Below are 10,787 nucleotides of genomic sequence, written 5' to 3'. Positions count from 1 at the left end.
ATGTGTATATACAATGCTTGTATGGAAAGATAAAAAAGAAAGTTTTAACAGTAGTTTCCTCTAAGGAGAGAGACTATAGAATTGTGGGGAAGTGGGGGCTTATATTTGTTTTCCTTATGCTTTTCACAACTAAAAAACTTTTAAAGAATTTCCTCACGCTGCTCATAAATCAAATTCAAAAATTTAAATCATAAACTCATGGATGATAAATCAAAGAAAGGGCTCTCCAGCTGGAGGTGCTGAAGTGGGGGTCCAAGGAGAGAAGAAGAAAGAACAGGCAGGACGGCTTGTGGCCCTGTGTGAGTATATGTGTGTGGAGAGGGAGACGATAGGGAGACGAGGCAGAGGAGACTTTAGAGAGAGTCAAAGTGTGAGAAAGACTTGATCTGCTCTTGCTGGCTTTGAAGGTGGAGAAGGCCATGAGCCAGGGAGCGACAGCAGCCTCCAGAAGCTGAAAATGATCCTCAACTGACAGCCAACGAGGAAGAGGGAACTTCAGTCCTACAACCACATGGAACTGAGTTCTGCCAACATTCTGAATGAGCTTGGAAGCAGATTCCTCCCAGATAAGATCCTGACCGGCTGACACCTTGATTTTGGCCTTGTGAGACCCAGAGCAGAGGAATCAGTTGAGCCTACCCAGATTTCGGACGTGCAGAACTGTTGTTAGATAATAAATGGGCGTTGCTTTAAACCACTATGTGATCATTGTCAGGGCAGTAAGAGAAAATTAACATAGCCATGGGCTGACATGGGCAATAGAAGTGATTTCTCAACCTATTGCATAAGGGGGTCCCTTAAGACAGTGCTCTATGGGTCAGGGACCTCTGGGAGCAAAATGGAGAGAAATTTATAAGGGACACCGAGAGGCTACATTATTGCCCCAACTCCAGCTGGATATGGGGAGTGATGGGAAAGACTGGCATGTGGCTTCGTACGATAATTTGAGTCATCACTAACACTGATCTGGTCTTCAAAGGTACAGCCACCTCCTTGTTGACTACAGACCTGGCAGTTTAAACCCCTGGGTTAACAGAAAGAACTAAACGTGTGTGCCTGCCACACTCCCAGGGTCCCCTAAAGACATAGAGGACACAGTGCAGGGACAGACATGCCGTCTTTGGTAGAGTAAATTAGACCCCCACCCACTTCTTTCTTTTATGGAAGGACTACTGGGATGATGAAAGCTGTCTCAGTCAGAGCTGAGTGCAGGAAACAGGAAAACTCCAGATATTTCGAGAGGAAGGGACTTAAAACAGGGAATTAGGTCCTTAAAAATCATAAGTAGGACTGAAGGCGCTGGTTCTGGATTGTGCCTCCAGGAATGCTCCTAGAGCGATTACCAACTTGTTTACAATAGTTGTCTCGAGGCTGACCCTGAAGCTGAGAGTTCAAGAACACACACCTGAAGCTGCCATCCAGGGATTGGAAAGCCAAACTTCAGAAGCCTTTTTTTTAAATGGTTAATTGGATTCCTTTATTTTTCTTTTGGAAGGTTGGCCCTGAGCTAACATCTGTTGCCAATCTTCCTCTTTTTTTTTTCTCCCCAAAGCCCCAGTACATAGTTGTAGGTCATTCTAGTTCTTTTATGTGGGATGCTGCCACAGCATGGCTTGATGAGCTGGTGATAGGTCTGCACCCAGGATCCGAGCCCCAGGCTGCTGAAGTGGGGCATGCGAACTTAACCACTTGGCCACCTTGCCAGCCCCTGAAGAAGCCTTTTGATACAAGAAATGCTCTGCCCCCAAACCTTACGTTTTCATTACCTTGCTTGCTAGCAAAAACAGTGAGAAGAGGACAGAAAGATGGCTTCGGGGTCAGCCTCCCAAGTCCCACATGAGTGCATCTAATTGTAGAACCTGATTTCACATCCAGACCCAAGTTGCAATGAATTCTGGGAAGTGTGAGTAACTTTCCATCCTCTTCAGCTGGAAGGGAGGAAAAGTGGAGAGCGAGAGAGTCTAACAGGAGCAGCCACCCGGGGGGTTTTTCTTTCTCTTGCTGTCCTCTCCCACAGTTGTATCTTGGGTGGTAGGCTGCTGCTGAGAGTTTTTTTTTTAATTAGATAAAAATGTTTAAGTTCGTATCTTAAGTTGGCAATGAATCTCATGTTTACATAACAGTTTGCATCCAGTAGTATTTTGGGTGACACAAACATCCGTATGGCCAAATGTTAACTCATTTCACTTTTGTGTTAATAACAAATTAACATTTGTAATATGCAATGTTCCTGAACAGATATAAATGCTTTTCTTGGAATTATTTTGTTTTTAAAAGGAAATACTGTTTAATAAATAGCATAATAGCCCCAAAAGATACATTTTGAAAAGGTATGAAAATTAGGACAGGAAAAGTTTTAGTTCATTTTTATATGTCCTGAGTCATTATTCTTTCTCATTTTAAAAATTAGGATTCTTATTGTAGTTGTAAGGTTTTTTTTTTTTTTGGTGAGGAAGATTAGCCCTGAGCTAACATCTGCTGCCAATCCTCCTCTCTTTGCTGAGGAAGATTGGCCCTGAGCTAACATCTGTCCCATATTCCTCTATTTTATATGTGAGACACCTGCCACAACATGGCTTGACAAGCTGTGCTCGGGTCCGTGCCTGGGACCGGAACATGTGAACCCCGGGCCACGGAAGCAGAGTGCACAAACCCAAAGACCATGCTACCAGGTGGGCCCCCTGTAGTTGTAAGTTTTGATTAGTTGTAATGTTAGAGATAATTTGTTGAGACATTAACAAATTGTTATTGATGTAGGCTTTTCAATTTGCTCAAGATCATGAACCGTAAGTGGGATGAAGCAGCATTTCCAGTTGACAAATGGAACCATAAGTAATGCAATGTTTCTTAAATCAAGCTTGTGACAATTAAAGCAATCACTGTAGCAATGTGAAAACTATTGACAAAGTACAACCAGAGAATGTTCCTCTCAGAAAACGCTGGCATCTGTACTTTAAGAAAAGGGGGGATTACTTGAAGTGGCACAGATGGTAACCAGGTACCAAGAAAAGAGATAATGAGCTTGGGCAAGAGTATTTTTTAGAGCTCGCAGTATAATTGGAGTAGGATGAAAAGAGAAAATATTGGATAGTCTCATTCATACAGGAAGTTATCTCAGTGGCCTGTACCAAGGTCATAGCTTCTGGCCAGAGGTTGTAAAAGCCATAAATAAAATCACCATGGAAAATGACAGGCAGTAACTCTGAATGCCGATGCAAAAAGGACACTGATAAGAATAAATATTCTGTGCTTTCAGACTTCGGTAGACAGACAGATCTCCCAAAACATAAGGAAGAATGGAAATCCAAATTAAAATTACTGTAAAGAAATAAAAATAATTTTTGACATCTAAACGGAAACTTGGTGATTTTAGAGAAATTCAGGTAATAATCTATACAAGCTATCAGGAAAACTGGCTAATGCAAAAAGCCACAAGTAAAGAAAATAATTTGAGTAAAAAGGCAGATGTGGTATTTAGTAAACCTAATCCCTAAAAGTACAAAATCCCCGAAATAGAATACAACGGAAATGTTTACTAAAAGTGAAAGATTGATGAATGCTAGTGAAATGAAAAATATTCCATAAAATTTTATAGGTGTTTTTCCTTCTCATGCCAAGCATGAGAATATTTAATTATATTTTCCTAAGTATAAGCAAGAATAGCAGACAGTTCACATCGAGAGGCTGGTTTGTTTCATGTAACTGAAAAGAGCAGTTCTCTAAAGAAAAAGCGATGATTTTTCAGTTAAATTTCAGGCAGCCTGCTGAAATACATCATTATAAAACCCTGCTTCACTCTCTTTCCCATCCTCTGCTTTCTCCACTGGGTCTTTCTTGGCTGATGATCTTCCTATTTTATTTCAGTTTTACTGCCTTTAATTATCTTACTTTTGGTTCCCTGCATTTTATTTTGTTATACCAAAACGTCATATGAATAAGCTCCGAGTCATGTGTGCTAGTGTGGGACCGAGCGAGTTTCTCTGTGCCTGGTCCTTCTTCCGCAGGCGGGTCTGAATGGTCGCCTAGGGGATGCGGGGGGCGCCCCTGCCACCACCTCCCCAGGCCACCCGGCTCGAGCATGCTCGGCATCCCCACGCTGGAGAGTTCTTCCTAAAACTTCTTTGAGAGCTATAAAAGATGACTCGGAAAACCAGAAAGTCATACTATGCTCATGGTTGGAAAAGTGGCTATAAGGAGATCAATTTTTTCCATATTATTGTTGAGTTACAACAAAATTTTAAATGAGAATTACAGTGTGATATTTCATTTGTCAAAACAATTTCTAAAGCATTATCTTTAGTATTTAGTATATATTTAGTGGTTAGTATATATAGTATACTTTACATATATACTTTTGGTATATAAAGTGTTACAGTATATAAAATGTCTGGAGTATAATTTTAAAGTAATATAATAGATATTCAGGTCAATGAGACAGAATAGATAGCTCAAAATTTTATCTTATTGCATATAACTTAATATTTGATAACAGAGTCATTTCAAATCGTGGAGAGGAAGATATTATACAATCAATAGTTTTAGATTAACCCAATAGCATTTTGAAAAGAATAAATTTTGATCCTTCCCCCTACCTTACAAAAATAAATTCCAGAGAATTAAACTGTCATATTAAAAATATCTATTACTACAAAAATTAGAAAGCAAAGATTTTCTACAGAAAGGAGGTAATGACAACTTTACAAACTGAGAAAAGATGTCATAAAGAAAGAGACATATTGACTATAGAAAATGAAAAATTTCTGTACATAAGAAAAATCTTACCAAGTTTAAAGGTCAGTTAAGAAGTGACAGAATATTTGGAGTAAATATATCATACCATTAGTGTATTTATTACATGAAGAATTCTTACAAACTGAAAAAAATAGTAGAGTCTGATCGATAATGGGCCAGGGACACAAAAAGATGATTCCCCCCAAAGAAATGTAGCAGTAAACAAACATATGGGAAAATATTAAACTCAATTTGTAGTCATGAGTGGAAACGAAAAATAGTTGCTATTTTCACTTACATTTGCAAATTAAAGAATGTGATAGGGGGCCGGCCCCGTGGCCAAGTAGTTAAGTCCGTGTGCTCCGCTGCAGCTGCCCAGGGTTTCGCGGGTTCAGATCCTGGGCGCAGACATGGCACCGCTTGTCAGGCAACGTTGAGGTGGCGTCCCACATGCCACAACTAGAAGGACCTGCAACTAAGATATACAACTATGTATTGGGGGGATTTGGGGAGACAAAGCAGAAAAAAAAAAGTTTGGCCACAGTTGTTAGCTCAGGTGCCAATCTTTAAAAAGAAAAGAAAAGACTGTGATAGTATTTAATGCTGGTGAAAGCGCAGGGAACTGGTACAGGTGATGTAAATGGACACAATCCTTTTGGAAAGTATTTGATCACGTTCATTAGGAGTCATAAAATTGTAACTTCAGAATTTTTTAGAAAACCTTTTATTGAGATATGATTTACGTATAGTGAAATGCAAAAATCCTAAGTGTACAGTTGGGTTTTCTAAGTGTACAGTTGAGATTTGATAGTTGTCTATGCCCATGCAATTCACGCCCTGAGCAGGATATCGAGCATTTTCATCACCTCAGAAAGCCCCTTTGTGCAACTAGCCAATAATCCCCACATCTCCCTCCCACTTCCTAGCATTTCTCAGCTTTCTTTCACCATAGATGAATTTTGCCTCTTCTAGAACTTCATAGAAATGGAATCATACAGAATGTAGTCTTTTGCATCTTGCTTCTTTTTGCTCAGAGTTTGAGATTCATCTATTTCGTTGCATGTATTCTAAATTCCTTTCTTTTTATTAGAACAGTAGTGTTATATTGTATGGCTATACCTTAATTTGTTTATCCATTTAGCTGTTGATGGCTATTTTGGTTATTTCTAATTTTAGGCTCTTATGAAAAAGTTTCTGTGAACATTCTCTTTAAAAAAAAAATTTTTTTTTCTACTTTTTCTCCCCAAATCCCCCCAGTACATAGTTGTATATTCTAGTTGGGGGTCCTTCTAGTTGTGGCATGTGGGATGCCACCCCAGCACACAAACTTCACCACTTGGCCATGGGGCCGGCCCCCTAAGAAATTTTTTTATTGTGGTAAAATATATATAATATAAAATTTGCCATTTTAACCTTTTCTAAGTGTATGATTCAGTGGCATTAATTACATTCACAGTGTTGTGCAACCATAAGCACTATCTATGTCTAAAAGATTTTTCATCACCCCGAATAGAAACTCTATAACCATTAAGCACTAACTCCTTCCTCTCTCCTCCCCTCAGTCCTTGGGAACCTCTAATCTACTTTTTGTTCCTATGAATTTGCCTATTCTAGATATTTCATGTGAGTGATATCATACAATATTTATCCTTTTGTGTCTAGCTTCTTTCAGTTCGCATAATGCTTTCAAGGTTCATCCATGTTGTAGTGTGTGTCAGAACTTAATTCTTTTCTATGGTTGAATAATATTCCAGTGTATGTGTATACCACATTATGTTAATCCATTCATCTGTTGATGGACACTTAGATTGATTCCACTTTTGGGTATTGTGAATAATGCTGCTATGAACATTAACATACAAATATTTGTTTGAGTGCCTGTTTTTGATTCTTTTGGGTATGTATCTAGGAGTGTAATTACTGGGTCCAAAGTCTGAATATTCCTGTATAGTCTTTGTATGTGCACGTGCTTTCATTTAGTGTGGGGTGAAGCTGTAGGGGTGGAGCTGCTTGCTCATAGGGCAGGTGTATACTTAACGCCAGGCAAAGCTGTCCATCCAAGTTTCAAAGTGATTGTACCATTTATACTCCCACCAACAGTGTTTGAAGTACGGTTGCTCCACATCCTCATCAGTGTTTGGGATTGTCTTTTTTTCCCTCTAAGTGCCAACTCTTTAATATGATTTTTAACATCTCCCAACAACCTTGCACAATAAGCATTATTATTCACTTTTTAAAAATGGAGATATAAGTCACATATAACATTGTATTAGTTTCAGGTGCACAACACAATGATTTGATATATGTATATTTGTGAAATGATCACCACAATAAGTCTAGTTAACATCTATCACCACACATGGTTGCAATTTTTTTTCTAATGATGAGAACTTTTAAGATCTACTCTCTTAGCAACTTTCAAATATATAATACAGCATCATTAACTATAGTCACCATGCTGTACATTGCACTCCCATGATTTATTTATTTTCTAACTAGAAGTTTGTACCTTTTGACTACCTTCACCCATTTTGCCTGCCGCCATCTCTGGCACCCACCTATCTGTTCTCTGTATCTATGAGTTTGGTTTTTTTTTCTAGGTTCCACATATAAGTGAGATCTTGTCTTTTTAATTTTAGTCATTTTGACGCCATCATCTCATTGTAGTTTTAATATAGAATTCCCTCATAATTTATGATCTTGGGCACTTTTTAAAATATTTATAGGCTGTTCTTCCTTTGTGAATTAACTGTTTAAATATTGTGCTCATTTAAAAAAGCGAATTGCTTTCTTCTTATTATTATTGAAGTAGTAGTCGCTATGATTAAGGGTCCACAAGTAGACCCACATTCATACAGTCAGTTGATTTCTGACTAAGGTACCAAAGCAATTCGATGGGAAAAGGAAATTCTTTCCAAGAAGTTGATGTGAAACGACAGAATCTCAACCCAGCTCACTTGAGATGAATCATAAGCCTAAATGTAAAAGTTAAAGCTATAAAGCACCTAGAAGAAAATCAGAGGATATCACCATGACCTTGCAGAAAGTAAAGATTTCTTGAAGAAGATACAGAAAGCAATAGCCTTCACACAGAAACTCCCAGGGGGCCTGGGCTTGACTTGCAACGGGCTGGTCCCCCGGGACCCCACAAGTAGGACGAAGGTGGAACTTGCCCCAGTTTCTCTTCACAAGGGACCCCAGAGGCCTGGGTGGAGGTTTGTGGTGACCTGCATAAACTTCGTCTGGTACCCCTCAACCCCCAAGGTCTTACTGGAATATCTGGTCTTACCAAATACCCCACAACAAAGAAAGACGTGAGTCACCTTCTGGGGACTTTTCCCCTTAATTCATGTGGTCTTCACACATAAGCCTCTACAAGTGGTTAGAGCAGAGGTGGTGGGCAGAGTGGAGGGATCAGTGCTCGACCTGGCTGTGAGAGGGCAGCACCTATGCCCTGGAAGCCTAGGGACAGAGACGGACTGGAGTTGAGGAAAGGCTTGGGCTTTGGACTCAGACAGGCCCGGGTTCAAATCTCCAGATGCATCCTTTTCTAGCTGTGAGTCCTGGGGCAATTCCCTGGACCTCTCCGAGTCCTAGTTTCTTTATATGAGGTGAGTCGAGTTTGACATCACTGGACCATTTGGTCTGAGGGCTGTTCTAGTCGTGGTGGGGAGATCCTGACCCCGAGGTGCCTCTGCCCTCAAGTAGTCACCATATAGCTGGATAAAAATGCAACCCCTCAAACTCCATTTTCACAAACAAGCTCCTTTTCCTGACTTTTCTACTTTACAACCAGTCTCCTAGGCCCCAACTATTGGAAACTTTTGCCTCCTCTCTCCTCTATTTCCTATATCTAATTGGCTACAAAATTCTATCATCTTCCTTCAAAATGCCTCTTTTAGCAAGAAGTCCTCCTGTAGCCAATGCTGCTATTGCGTGCCCGATTCCCATTCCTTCTCATCTTCCTGCAAAATCTCAATTTTGTTCAAAGTGGCAACAGAAGCCCAGCAAAGGCTTCCTTCCCTATAGCCCTTTGCAGCCGGGGTAGCACCGAGAAGTACCAATGAATCGGAGATGGAGGTTTCTGGGAAAGATTTGCTTTTCTTGTATAGGTACCACCTCTTTCTGCTTCACTTTTTCTATTTTTCCACCTGGGATGAGGCCCTGAGGTCTGGAGGAGCTACAGCAGCCATCTTGAGATCATGAAGCACGCGGTCTGAAAAAGGTGTTGGTATCATTCACCTGGAGTACCGCACGAGCCATCAGAGGGATTTCTCAGCCTCTGCTCCGCAAGTGGAAGCACCACGGAGGACACGTGAGTCCCAGAACCAAAGGACTCAGTCATGGTTCATCCCTAATGTAGGATATTAGGCAACCAGTGGAACTGGTGAAGGAAATCTAAATTTATTGACATGAAAGATGTTCATGATATTTTGTTAAGTGAAAAGAGCTGTTTAAAAATTGTTCTTTTGGGGCCAACCCCATGGCTGAGTGGTTAAGTTTGTGTGCTCTGCTTCGGCATCCTGGGGTTCGCTGGTTCGGATCCTGGGTGTGGACCTACACATCGCTTGTCAAGCCATGCTGTGATGGCGTCCCACATGGGGGAACTAGAATGACTTGCAACGAGGATATGCAACTATGTACTGGGGCTTTGGGGAGAGAAAAAAAAAGAGGAAGATTGGCGACAGATGTTAGCTCAGGGCCAATCTTCCTCATCAAAAAAAATCTTAAAAATGGTTTTTATGATATATAATTATAATTATACCTAAACTACACTTATTTATAAATATATGTATTTAAAAGTATAAATGGATATCCTTGTAAATCTTTAACTGGCTTATATCTGTTCGGTGAATTATGAGTGGTTTCATTTGTTTTTTCTTACTTATCTGATTAACATTTTTTTCCATAAAAATAAGAGACAAAAAAGTGCCTAAATTAAATTCCACGCTCTTTAGTCTGGCATTCAGTGGCTTCCACAATGGGCAGGGATAAAGGTGGGGTGTGTGTGTGTGAGTGTCTGAGAGTGTGACTGTGAGTTGGTGTGTGATTGTATGTAGGTGTGTGAGTGTTTGGGAGTGTGTGTGTCTGAGTGTCTGTGAGTGTGTGTGAATGAGTGTGTGACTGTGAGTTGGTATGACTGTGTGTAGGTGTGTGATGTGAGTGAGTGTGTGTGGTGAGTGTGTAAATGCATCTGCCTCCCTGGGGTTGGGGTGAGCAGCCAGAAAGTCTTTGAGGGGCCCCCTGCCCGTCTCGGTTCAGTCTGATCCACCATGGGGTGTAGCAAACCTGCTTTCCCTATTCTCAACTCAGCCTCCATTTGAGAAAGGAAGTGAGAATGAGGAGGACCCCCAGTCGGACTGTCTGCGGAGGGGCCTGACTGTCTGTCTGTCTGTCTGTTTTTTGTCTCCAAGACGACTGCCGCTCAGGCTCCAGAGACTGCTAGGCCAGTAACCCTCCTGGTCCCACCAGCCTGAGAAGGTGACCAGATCAGTTACTGCCACTCAAACCCTCTAGTGGCTCCTCAACCAAAAGGTTTTGTGGCCAAAGACATTTGGGAAAGCCAGAGGGCTCTGCTTTGGGGTCCAGCACACACTCTGGCATGGTGAAGGTGTGAGGAGTCCGTGGGAAGCCAGCCTTGCTCGCCAGCCCGGCATTTCCGCGTGAGGACAGGAACCCTGCCTCCCCACTCGCCCCAATAGCACCTTTTAGCCCCCGCAGAACCAGCTTTCGCAGACTCACCGCAGGGAATTCTAGCCCATGATAACAGCCTACATTTGCCTAGCACATTGCAGGCTGCAAAGCTTCCTCCCACGTGCAAACGCGCCACCTTGGAGCCCTGTGAGCAGGCAACACCTCGCCCATTTTACAGAGAGGGGACTGTGGATCCAAGAGATGGAGAATCTTGCTTGTGATGCCCTGAGCATGCCTCAGCTTGTAAGAGGCCTGCCCGCCTTGGGACTCCATCCTCTTTCTTCTCAGCAGAAGCCGAGTGGAGAGCAGGGCCCCAATGGACTCAGGAAAGATAACAATGTTTTGGAGAAAGAGGCTGGGCT

General features: G+C 41.5%; 1 pseudogene; it reads right to left on the bottom strand.

Moving 5' to 3' along the window:
- Positions 1-2,734: 2,734 nt before the first annotated feature.
- LOC100067182 (probable G-protein coupled receptor 160) lies at positions 2,735-3,741 on the bottom strand (annotated as a pseudogene).
- Positions 3,742-10,787: the final 7,046 nt, after the last annotated feature.

Source organism: Equus caballus, chromosome 15 (assembly GCF_041296265.1).
Source record: "Equus caballus isolate H_3958 breed thoroughbred chromosome 15, TB-T2T, whole genome shotgun sequence".
Lineage (NCBI taxonomy): Eukaryota > Metazoa > Chordata > Mammalia > Perissodactyla > Equidae > Equus > Equus caballus.
Note: the sequence above shows the minus strand (reverse complement) of the source record. Positions and strands in the feature narration are given on the sequence as shown.